Here is a 12,725-nt window from a genome sequence, read left to right as displayed (position 1 = left end):
GGGTTAGAGTGGTGCTGCATGCTCTGAAATGGAATGGACCCTTACTTGGAACCTTGTGTTCATCCTCACAATGATTTGAAACCTAAGGCTTAAGATAAACTTCCCAAGATCCTTTATTATCGTATCACAAGATAATAATGTAAAATTTCTGAAGATTAAGAGATTTATTAAAAGGAATGACTGCTACATACAGCTACTAACCTTACTGGTTATGAACCAATACAAAAGGGGAGCAATATTCCCCATGCTACTGTAATACTGGGATGTAAATTATTACATAATTCCTACAGCTACCTTTTACAGACATTTCTTTATTTTCTCTGGCTTTCCTTTTCTCAGTTCTCCATTTTAAGATGTAGTTAACAGCTCTTCAGAAAGCTACATGCAACAGCAGAAGCATGAGCCGATAGAGGAGATTTCTTTTGGATTTCCTTGCTCATTCTAGTATCTCTAGAGGACAGGGAAAATAGGAAAGCCAGCAGAGAAGTGAGGAAGATAGCCAGCATAGTTATGTTACTCCAGCTTTCCAAGCTGTGAGCAAAAAAACCATGGGCAAAATCATGGTATTGTAAGTTCAGAACAAACACTAAAACCTCTTGTACTTTTCTAATCAACACAGTTATCTCCAAGACAAAGATCATCAGCTCTCACTCTAATAGGAATTCACTTCTATGACTGCTAAGCCTTCTTTTTTGACAGGGCCCAAGGTATGCATCAGAACAAGTCATAAACATCTTCTGGTATAGACATATTCTCTTGCTAAGAACACTGCCAAACACACAGAACATTTATTTACATTAATATTTATCTGAAAAAATGCCCCACAACTCTTCAGATGAGTCCTTAAATTTGTTGCTGCTGTAAACTTAAAAACTTCTTTTAATTTCTACTCTGCACAAATTTATTAGATTCCCTCTTGAAAGAAGTAACCTGTGGATCATTTATTGAGGTGCTGGTATTTGCTTGTATTACACCATTCCCATATTCTGAAGGGGAGCCACAAAGCCCCAGATGAAAAACAGGGCTACATTTAGTAATCAATTAAACTAGATTTTCAAAGACTCTTCTGCCTCCCTCCCCTCCCACATTTCAGGGAAAAATGATCACTCACTCCCTGTCCTATTCCCATGATTCAGATGATAATCAGAAATCTCTAGAATCTAATGTTTATTTTGATTGGCAAAACATACTTTTATGAACACCTGTTTATACCTTAATTGTCCCACAAACTGGGTGAACACAATTTATAATGCAAATTAGACCATCGCGAGCCAAAACTAACTTCAAAGAGGGAAAAATGTTAGAGTGAGAAYAAAGCATCTTTTTTCCTCCAGAAACCTTACGTTTGTTAGAATGGTGCTAAATGGGCAGAMCCAGAAATTAAAACCCCTTCTGTACACAGCAGATATCACATACTGACAGTGATAGAGCAAGGACCAGCTTTGCCTTCTCCCAAGTCCCACTCCATGTTTGAAAGCAAGACTGCAGTAAGAAAGGATGAATTACATTAGAATTATTTTACTTCGAAAGCATCATTTTACCAAACTCAATATCTGCATTGAGTCAGGTGCTTAATGGTCTTAATAGGTTATGACACTATTTGAAAAGTCAAAAGAGCACCTTAAAGAAAGTCTGAAATGGTTGAGATAAACACAGTACAGGTAAGTCAGGAACAAAGAAAAGTATCTGGTCACTATAATAAATGCTAAAAAAGCATTTGAGAAGATTTTGGGCCCAATATGACAAGATCAGTTTACAGCATAAATGGAAAAGGTGTCTAGATTTCCTGTTTCAGTTTCACATATAATTCTCTGCTGTCTCTCCTACGAAAACTGTTATTTTTGAATATCTTAAAGAGTGTGCATTCACTTTTTCATTTATAACAGGTCACATYTTATATTACTTCTCTATACAAAGAAAAATGTTCCTGTCCTGAAGAATTTGGGTAACAAGAAATAATTTTTCCATTCTCCAAGTGCAGCGATCACAGGCAGTCAATGCCAACAATGCCTTTGCCATGCAGGGCTGTTTCTGAGCATTCCTGCTGTGGTATTTAGATGTTGGCCTCCTGTGCAAGACCCTATCAAACTGGACATGTTATTGTGCTTCCAAACCATGAAGTTATTCTTTAAATGCTAAGATGTACTTCACTCATATGCTGGAGAGCCCCCATGAGTGAAAAGGCCTTGCTGAAGCCAACCTCCCCAGCAGTTTTCCAGGTAATGTGGCAAAGAACTGGACCCTCTGGAAGAGAACATCAGTCACCCATYGGTGCTGAGGTCACCCACACTGGCTCCAATGCAAACACCAGCACAAAAGGATGTGATGCAACCAAGGTCAAGGTTACGAAATGCCTTTTGCTTTATGCATGCATTCTTCAAGCATATATAGAACTGCAAGTCCTAGAGAATTTGATATTGCACATTAGTCACACTGGTTTCTACTTAAATGCCTAACTTATTTATCCAGAATACAATCCATTCAGAGCATATTATCTGGACATTAGCTAAACTAAGCACTGCCAAATGCTATGACACACAATCCTGTTATGAGAAATATTAATTGAATGTACTGAGAAGATTGCTGATTTACATTTCGCCATACACCACAGAGTCAAAAAATCAGTAGAAATTATATAAGGTATGGCAATACAATTTAATTCAAATAAGCAAGATGTCTTCTGCATCCTTGGTTTGCAATCCAAACARGGATAAAAGAAATGCTTGTAAATATATGGTAGCTGGCCACCAAATACTAATGGTGCTTTGACAACAATATGTTATTTTGAAACTAACAAGGTATAAAATTTTCCTCTAAAGTAARGTATTCCTTTTTCCTCTTTTTTAAAAGATGTTTCTCAGCTGTTTTTAAAAAGCATCTAATTTGCTGAATGTCTTTGTACTAACCGTAAAGTCTGCCAAGAGTCTCATAGGAAGAAAAAATGCACATTTTACAATGTATTAAGAAGCTGGATTTACAGTGCTCTGCAAGGGAATCAAAGATTAGTGACAGCATTATTATCATCCAAACCCTTCAACAAGGTTTTCTATCAAAAGTGATAAATGAAAAAAAAATTTACACTTTCTAAAAAGGTTTTTTTTTTTCCAGAAACAGCCCTATTTTTCTTTAAAAAACAGCCATGAGAAAGACACAGTACCTTCAGTCTTCCAGAATATTTAGTAAATAACCAGCAATATAATACTTATGACTGACACTTGCTATGCTACTGGTGGTAAAGAAAGATTATCTTTACTTCAGGCAACTTTGTGGTACTACAGGAAATAGCATGTCATTAGGTATCTAGAATTTATTTAGCATTATGCAATAATTACTGATGTATCTAGAAATGGAAATTGTCATATGGGATTGTTCCTCCAATGTGTTTCAGTTTATGTTTTAGGGTACTCACTTAGAAAAGTGACCTCCTTAGAAAATTTGTAGAAATTCTAGAATGAGTATCTCCATTGACGACAACAATTTAGTTTTCAAATAAAAATGGTAAAGGCAAAGATGAACAGAGGGGGRAAGAAAAATTACTCACAAGGTTTATATTCAAAATTTTAAGCTGTGAGAACAGAATCACAGAACCATTTAGGTTGGAAAAGACTTCTGTGATCTTTGCATCCAACCTATGACTGAACACCACCTTGTCAACCAGACCTGGCACTGAGTTCCAGGATGTGGAACCTTCCTCAACACCTCCAGGGATCGTGACTCCATCACCTCCCTGGGCAGTCCATTCCAATTTTTACAACCTTTTCTGTGAAGAAATTCTTCTCCTTCTCCAAGCAGGATCGGTATAACCTTGCTGGATGTGAGGAAAGTGCATGACATGGTAATTTCCAAGTACAGAACTCTCAGTACGGAAAAAAACCTACCTGGACAAGCACAATACAGATGCCCCTGACTTGGCTCAGAAAACAACATGTGAATAATGAGAGATGTTTTTTCTTTTGAGGTTCTCTTGACATTTCAATCAGCCGTCCCCTTCAGAGACTCAAGAAAAATGTTATTCCTAGCTGGGAGGGCAAAATTAGATGTAAGAAGTACATGAGACCTTGCAGTAGCTTCTTGCTATATCCAAATTCCTCCTGGCTGCTTGCTTGCTTTCTTATCAGAAACGCAGTGTCTGGGATTGTAACAGTGGCCAAAGATTGGTGCTGTCAGGGGTTCCAGCAGGGCAGACCTACAGGCTGAGAGCTTTGGGTTAAGATCGAGTCCTTGGAGAGACTTTTAGTAGCAAGAACAGTTGTCAGTGGGAATCAGCTTTCCCATTKACTCTGGGCTCTTGTTTCCAAGCTTCTTATGACTCTCCTTTTGTAATACAGCAGTGATTTGTCTTTCTTAAAGAGCTCCTGCTACCTACACAAGTTTATCAACTACTTTTGATCAACTACAATTTGATCAACTACAATTGCTACTCAGAGTTAAACAGACCCAGGTTTTAAAATAAGAATTTAAAGAATATTTTTACTAATTTGTKACACACATCTTAGATATTTTTCTCCTCTAAAGAATGCTTTTCAGCTGTTTCTTAGACTAGARTGGAATCAATGTCAGGTTAATGTTACTGAAATCTTAAAAGAAAAAAAATCTAAAGAAACAATGCAAAGCACTTCTGACATTCTATATTTTTTCCTCTATTACAGCAAAGCTCCTCATGCAGTAGCTTGACCTGCAAAGGACGGTAGGGGAATCTTTGGTAAACCACATTTTCAGTATCAATAATGATGTACATTTCTGAGTCCTTATTGGCATTAAAACAATTAGAAAAGTGTAATTACCACAACAATTCTATAGTTTGAATGCAGAATAAAATTAGTGTGCTTCTTGCCTTCTCAAACAGCCATAAAACTGTTAATCTCTGCAGAGRGGAAGAACTGCAAGGTTGCCATGTGAACTCTGGATACTCTGAATGTTCCACGGTTARAGTGTGTTAGCTTAATTATCCTAGTAAATAGTACAGATGCCTGTGAGTTTTATTTATGAGACACAGAATGTATTTCTACCCTGAAAATATTCTTAAGTACCACAAAAGACTTCATATCTGGTGTCGAAACCAACTACCAAATTTCATCATCCTAGAAAAAAAAACCTGATTTTCTTTGTTACCAATTTTGCAAACTCAAACCAGTACAAGATGAAGGTTCAGTTTTCACTCAATCCCCTATAATAACAATAYGTCACAGGAAATATTTTGAGGGAGGTTAGTGATAAATTTAGCAAATATATTGAATTTASTATAACCAAAACTGTATAATGATATTTTTATTTCTAATTACTACTTYTATTCCTTTATTCCTAACTCCTATTATTTATTTTATTCAGCAACTGTTTGAAGACAAAGAGAACCAAAACATCTCAAATGTGGGCATCTATAATGAGAAACTATAAAATTTTGAACAAACAGGGATAAGATGTGACATGAAGACTGCAAACCTAAAAGAAAGCAGAAATAAGCAGGAAGCAGAAAATGTTCTAAGGCTTTATTAAAAATTTTATGTATTAATTTCTCATTGCCATTAACTAAAGTAATTATGATCTTATCTTTCCTTCTATMCCAACCAATTTCACCACTGTTGGRTCTGATTGAAGACCTGTATCAACAYTTAKGYCCCTGYRGTASAAAGGTKCCTTTYCTTGCTGCCTCCCATTCCTCTCTGGAGGCCCCTGAGTTTTAGGGCACCATCTTTACAGGTGAATTTTGGACCACAGTCTCTTCTCCAACACCAATATGGTGATAGAAATCATCTTAGAAGAAAGACAGGGGTATAGGTTCAGGTTCAACAAGGAATAATTTATTTAATTCCTCTGTTACTTTAAAGCACTGTGCAAGCTATTCATAGCTAAGATCTCAACATAATAAGCAACACGAACAATATTTAGCATGTTGTGCTTCTGTCAATGCCAGGAAATGGTACTAACTAGGCCAGATATTTTTTTTTACTTTTTTTTCTGTAGCATGTAAGAAAAATGTTAAAAATTAAAAAGTTAATGAAAATTACTATAGTAAGTGAACTGCAAGCCAGAAGAACTGTAATTGAAAATGTACACAGCTCTAGACATCCAGCACTGCACTCCACAGCTACAAACCATAAATGAAGGACAAGTCAATATATTGCAAAATGAACAGGCAAGTCTGATAAATACTGATAATGGATTTGTTTTGTAACTTCAGTATCATCCAGAAGCACAAAGTATTGCATTTATTTTGCTGCTACTTTTATTCATGATATAATACAAACCTCAGATAACCTTACTGACTTTCAGTAAGCCGGAGAATATACAAAGAAATTAATTTAATATAAAACTTTAGTTGTGCAATTAAAACTAAAAAAAAACCCAACAAACCAGTACTTAAATAGTCTGTTCTAATTTAGCAGCTTCGTTTGGTTGACGTAGCTAGTGACAACAAGATGCAGTCGAGAAAATACTGCTTCAAGCAAAAAAAAATCCTGAAGACTTTTAGGAGCCTGATATTCTCAACAGCAGAAGCTTAGACAAACTGGGTCCCTCCTTTAATGTCTCTACCCCTTTTTCCCAACCCCTGCTATTGTAGAAACTCCAGCAGAGTAACCATCTATGGTAGGAAAAAGATGGCAGCTTCTCTGAGTTGGTAGATGCCCATGGGGCAGAACCTCTAGAATGAGGGCTAAAACTGCATTCTCTCATTACTGTACTAAAAGTATGAAAAGTCAGGATTTGAATGTGAAAGAAAGCTGTCTACCAAAAAAAAACCAAAAAAAAATCAACACCAAAAATGTTGACAATGAAACACAAAAAACCAGTAAGAAAATATTTAGCAAAAATAGTTTCACACACAAAAAAAAAGCAAATACATTAAAATACATCTTTCAGCAAATTAGAGTAACTGGGAAAAATGCAAATCAGAAGTGCATTTTGTTGTTAATTTGGGGTTTTTTTTAAGAAGAAAAGGGAATTTCTCCTTGAGTAACTGAGTGAGTCAGCAACATCAATGAAATATCTCCCTAGAACCTCAATATCAATGAGAGGAAAAAGACAAAGGGATAACAATTTCTATCATAGGAAAGGAAAAGGAAATTATCTTGGATGTGGTTTTCAGAAAAGAMGATAAGTAGAGTGAACAGAAAAGAATTAGTAGTCTGAACTCAGGTGACTCTTCCTCCAGCAATACCTGGAAACAATGTCCTCAGCCATGCTTTCATGAGTTCTGTTAAGTAACTAAACCCCTGGATCTTAAATTGATTCTCACACAGATGCAGGAATATAAATGACTGTACTAAGGAATATGTTCTGAGGTTTTTATCATGCTACTTAAATTCCAAGTGTGTGGCAAGACTAGCAATATGTGCTGTTTAMAAACTTAAAATATTTTAATGCCAAAAAAAGTGAATCAAGAAAGTATCTTCTCACACAACTTTCCACCTGCTCTGTCTGTAGAGATTAGGGCCAGTAAGAAAAAGGAAGGATGGATATTTGACTTTAATTTCCTCCATACACAGTCTGTAACTGGAGCACTTGTCAACACCACCTTCGGCAAACAGGTTACCAGGAGCCARAGTTTGTAAAGTTTCAGTCCACAAACAGCAACAAGACTGAGTTGTCCTCAGAYCTACTGGTCAGGCTTTTCAGATTCAGGAATAAAAGTGTCATGACTCTTAAAGCAGCAAAAGGCAAAATAATTAATTAGTTATATAAACAAAAATAAACTAGTACTGCTCCATGCCTTTCAAATAAGGTGGCCTCTTTGACCCTCCCTGTTCTCTATGGATGGAAAATAATTGGATCACCATGAAGAGGAAGAAGGGTAAATTTTTTTTAAGATAGATCTGATTTTATTTAGCAGGAATGTTCATCACGTTACAACATCAAAAATGCATTCTTAAAACTTGTAGTACCATGGAAGTAAAGAAAAGAAAATTGTAAGTAAATAACTTACATTTTATTTTGCATTTTTAAAAAGTGCTTCAGAACAAAATTTGAATATGTGCTTTCCAATGCACAGTCTTTCACAAGAAGGACAAGAGCTGTGAAGTTGTTTTGCTTTTTTCCAAGGGAAAAATTTCAGCAGAAGTACACTGTAGTGAAAGGATCAAACAACACTGATGGAAAGTACAGAGAAACATATTCCTCCTGTCTTGCCAACATTAGCATTCTGGGCTCAAATAGGACAATTTTCATGTCATGTTTTCTTTCCAGTAAAATGGACAGCCATTTGTGGTGAGTTTTGTGTTGGGTATTCTTTTCCCCTGAAAGAGGCAGTGCAACTAGCCTAAAGACAATTCTGTTTTCCTTCCCTGGTATTTATAGAGTAATTGCTAATGAGCTGCCCTACACTTCAGTCTTTCACCCACCCTTTTATGCTAATGCATCACATGGCAAATATCACTGTACCATATTTGCACACTGTCTCATCAAGTGATGTATGATCTGCACTGCATTTTAGATCAATCTCAATATTTGGAAAGCCCAGAAGGGCTGCTCTGAGAGGCAGRATGACAGACTGATCAATTTGTTGACAGCAGCAAAGGGAACCAGCATTACTGGCTTTTAGTCTAACCACATGCATTTGGGCAAGACATACAGGATAATTGGTACTCTTATCTGGGATTAAGCTAGTCAGAAGATCCCAAAATTAGAAAAAGGCTAAAAAATGTGCTGGGAACATCTGGGCACCTAGTTTGAGCACCTCTTGCTACAAACAACCAATCAATGTAGCTGAATAAGCAAGCAATTAAATCAAACATACAGTGAGTAACTAAACAGGGAGGTATGCAAAATATACTTCTGCATRCATGTGCCTTGATCACTATTTGATGTACATGTCCCTTTACTAAAGCCTTAGAAAGTGAAGAGGCTGCAAATCAGGCCAATTATATTATTTTATGAACTTTTTACGTGTGGGTATGTGTACTTTGCTATTTATAGGCACTGAATTATGAAAATACACCATGCCTGTGTGTCGTTCGTTCCCTACAGGATGTCATTTTGTCTTCTGTTGCTCAAACCTCACAAATTGTGCAATCTGACTGCAGCACTGACTCTGGACTCGACAGGCAGGGCTGTGTGAGAGTGGGATGCTCCAATCCATTTCTTGTGTTTACATGTTTTTACTGGCCAGACAGAAGATTCATGTCCCATCTTAGAAGATTGTAAGGCTTCCTCAGTTCTTGTACTGAAATCTCAGCTGAAGTTAAACTAAGGGTTTAACAATACTTCACACTTGCAAAGTGCTGTAGAAAAGTGCTTGGTAAGACAGCACTGCATTGTTTTTCAAAATGAACTGTTTTCTAAGTTCAGAGAGGAAGCTGGTGACAACCACGTCAATTCACATCTCTGAATTCCCACTCAAGTTCCCTATATCTAAAAATATAATGCTTTCCTTTAAAAAAAAAAGACAATGGACATAGTATTAATGATGCTACTATGATTGCTAAGGATCTGAACCAACCCCAGCTGTGTGTCATGTTACACAGATAACAAGTCCAACTATTCACTTTAGAATTGAGAAAAGCCCTATAAGGTGATAGTCTTGCAAGACACCCCCAGGTCTGACTGATTTACCCTGGGTCAACAGATTGCAAAAGCCACAGTTCATAAAATATTGTTTGTGAGGTCACTGAAACTTTAATCCTTTGTGACATAAGGAGCAGGTTTTCTTATGGATAATCATGTTGCTTAAATTTTGTATGTGTATGTAAAAATATCTAATATATTTATACACAGGACATAAACCCCCTGCTTCCCCTAGAGTTGTCCAATTGTTAAGGGCAGACAGAAGTCCACTGGTTTACACGTTCAGGAGATCTTCCTAGAATGAAAARACTCCTTCAATATTTTGATAAATTATCAAACAGCTAGCAATACGAATATTGTGATATAATGAAGCTTTAAAAAGTAAACATGTTACTGCACAGTAATAGTTGTAATAGGTAGTAATAGTAACACGTAATAGCTGTAATATGCAATATTTGATATTTTTTCTAGCTGAATGGGCACATGGATCCTCCAAAGAAGTCCTAACTATTTACTATTCACACAAAGGATGAAGGAARCTAAGAAAGGTGATGTCCTTTGCAGCTGCTAACGCTGAACATGAGTCACCCTTCTTTAGAGGCAATGTTAAAACTTCACTTCTTACAGATTATGATCATGAATGATAGTTGAGGAAAACATAAGATCTTTCTTCTGGTGGTACCAGCATTGGGAGAAAAGTACGTGCTTGATGCCTTGCTGCAGTCTTATCCCAGTCCCTTCTAAGAGTGGATAATTTCATTAAGTGATTATTGCTTACATACGCAATTAAGAAGAGAGAAAATATGGACCAACATGCTTTAAGGGTTTTATATATGAAAAAGAAGATCTTAGAGTTAATATGACATATGACAAGCAATTAGTCTAACCAGGCCATGACTAAAATTCTCACTTATGAGAGCTTAAAAAAAAAAAAAGAAAAGCCAAGCTAAGCAACAACATTTTCAATGGACACTGGATTTTGTCAAAAGACAACAAACTAATCACAAATAATGTGATCACAACAATTTTGMAATATAAACCACTTTCTCTAAAGTAAATGTAGGGAATTTAAACTGATGSAACGAATCTGGCCCAGAACAACTTTCTTGAGATTCTAAATATGGGACTCCCTGAACCATAAACCAAGAGTTGATAACTGAACAATACCTGATCAGCAATAAGTCCTTTTCCAGTAACTTTAAAAAAAATCCAGACAGACAAATTTAAGGAAAAGCCAGTTGATACTAGGTCTGATAGAATCAATTAATTTTGATTAAAAAAAAAAAAAAAAGAAAAACAAGGTTACAGTAATATTATTCATATCCTGGAATTATATCGCTGATCTGCTCTAAAGGATATCTTAAAGGTCTATCAACTTCAGCAACACTAGTTAATTTCAATAGAAGGATAAAAAAAAAWTWAAWTWWTTTTYCTGCTCTGTGGATTCACAACTCCCTCATCTCTTCCTTGATATTTTATATGTCATAGTATTTCTGTCTTTTCAATTGACTCATATGTCCCCTAACCAGATGTCTAGGAAACTGTTATTTACATCCATGCAGAATCCTTACAGTTTTATAAAGGATGACTTTAATGAGTCAGTGCCAATTCAGACATAAAAATATTTTTCCTAATTTATTCCTGCCTAAAATGGTTCACACCTGTTCCTATAYGCAGAAAACCATAGATAATTTCAAATTTACTTCAGGGAACATGGGTTTGCTATCTGCTATGTTCTCAGCTTTTAACAGCAAATTATGAAAAGAAAGGGCACAAGAATCATAGCAGAACTATTACAATTTATAAGGAAAACTAAGTCCTAAGATGGTAAGTATCACAGCAAGGTATATAATTAAGAGTGGCTATAACAACAACATATAAATTAGATAATTATGGATTAAGCAATCCCTTGGGGGATTCTCTCTTGCCCTAGAAAACGTATARCAAGCTCCTTAGATAGAAGGCAATAGCTATTAAGCATTTGAGGGACAAGTAGGACTACAAGGAGAAAAAAAAAAGACACAGWAAGATAAAAATCCTAATTTACAATCTAAAGATGACTCTCATTTTTGGTGGTTTATTTTAATACACTTACTGGTCCAGTTTTCCCCCATTAAATCTGATGACATCTGTTGGCTAAAGAGCGCATGTCAGATTATCCAGAAGTGCAAGATCAAATATACACGAGCTGCTTCTTAAGGTGACAGTAGGGAGATACAAAACACTGCAGCGATTACCAGAGATGTAATTTTTTTGTTGTTTTCTTACATCAATGCAATAATCCCAGGTGTCCTAGACACCAGACAAGCAATAATCTTCATAAATCCTAATTCACAGCCATACCATCTGTCAAAAATATTTTTATTTCTCCTAATAGATAGGCTACTTAATTGCTCTCACAGTAGGACAAAAAAATACATTATTGCACTAATTTGCTTTACCAGTGGAAYAGCTCATTATCAAAAATAATCCCACCACATTACTGGGGTTTCTAGCACTCTTCATATATCAAAACTAACCTTTCCATTCTGCTATTTTCTATAACCTCAAATTCCCAGTGAAAGCAGATAAAGATTGAATTATCTGGAAATTGTACTGTAATAATGGAAAMATCACAAGCATAAAAAAATTAAAACCATAGTGTCCCTTTCTATTATGATTGCATTGCAGTTAAAATTAGAAGCTTTGTATTTCATGGTCACTAATTTACTGATTTAGTCACTAACAAGACTAATTTAAGTTCTCATCCCTGCAGAGCACTAACCATTTTGGAYCCATTCCAGAAAAGCACTTAAATGTGTGTGTGACTTTTAGATCATGAGCCTGGAGCAACTTCAGTGGGATCAGACATGCTTGATTAGACCCAGAGCACTCCGTGCCCTGCCGGAAAACACGTCCCCCTAGGAMTGACCACCATTAGGAGATGACCCTTCCAAACCACCACCCACACTTGCAGAGATGGAGAGCATGTTCACTTGCAGAGAACACTCCACATGGGACTGTTCAAAGCAGGAGCTTCTGTCTGAAGCAGAAGGCAAAATGTCTGGGGTAAAGTTGGCCTCTGAGAGCACTCTTCCTCCAAGAAGTTTCTAAATACCTGCATATTTCTGCTAACATGCATGCAGTAACAAACACCTGAAAACAGCATTGACTGCAGGTATGGCAGGGGTCACAAGAGGTTCTGTCTCACCTTCCTAGTTGCAGCAAGATGACCTTGATGTAAACTT

General features: G+C 36.3%; 1 protein-coding gene across 3 annotated transcripts in view; it reads right to left on the bottom strand.

Annotated features, from left to right (window-relative positions):
* Window positions 1–12,725, bottom strand: part of UMAD1 (UBAP1-MVB12-associated (UMA) domain containing 1) — a 76,371-nt gene that overhangs the window by 2,438 nt on the left and 61,208 nt on the right. The gene's annotated exons all lie outside the window — the stretch shown is intronic.

The sequence above is a fragment of the Malurus melanocephalus genome, unplaced genomic scaffold (genome assembly GCF_030028575.1).
Source record: "Malurus melanocephalus ecotype Western Australia unplaced genomic scaffold, MMel_1.1 scaffold_130, whole genome shotgun sequence".
Taxonomy (NCBI): domain Eukaryota; kingdom Metazoa; phylum Chordata; class Aves; order Passeriformes; family Maluridae; genus Malurus; species Malurus melanocephalus.
This window is presented reverse-complemented; position numbering and strand designations above follow the sequence as displayed.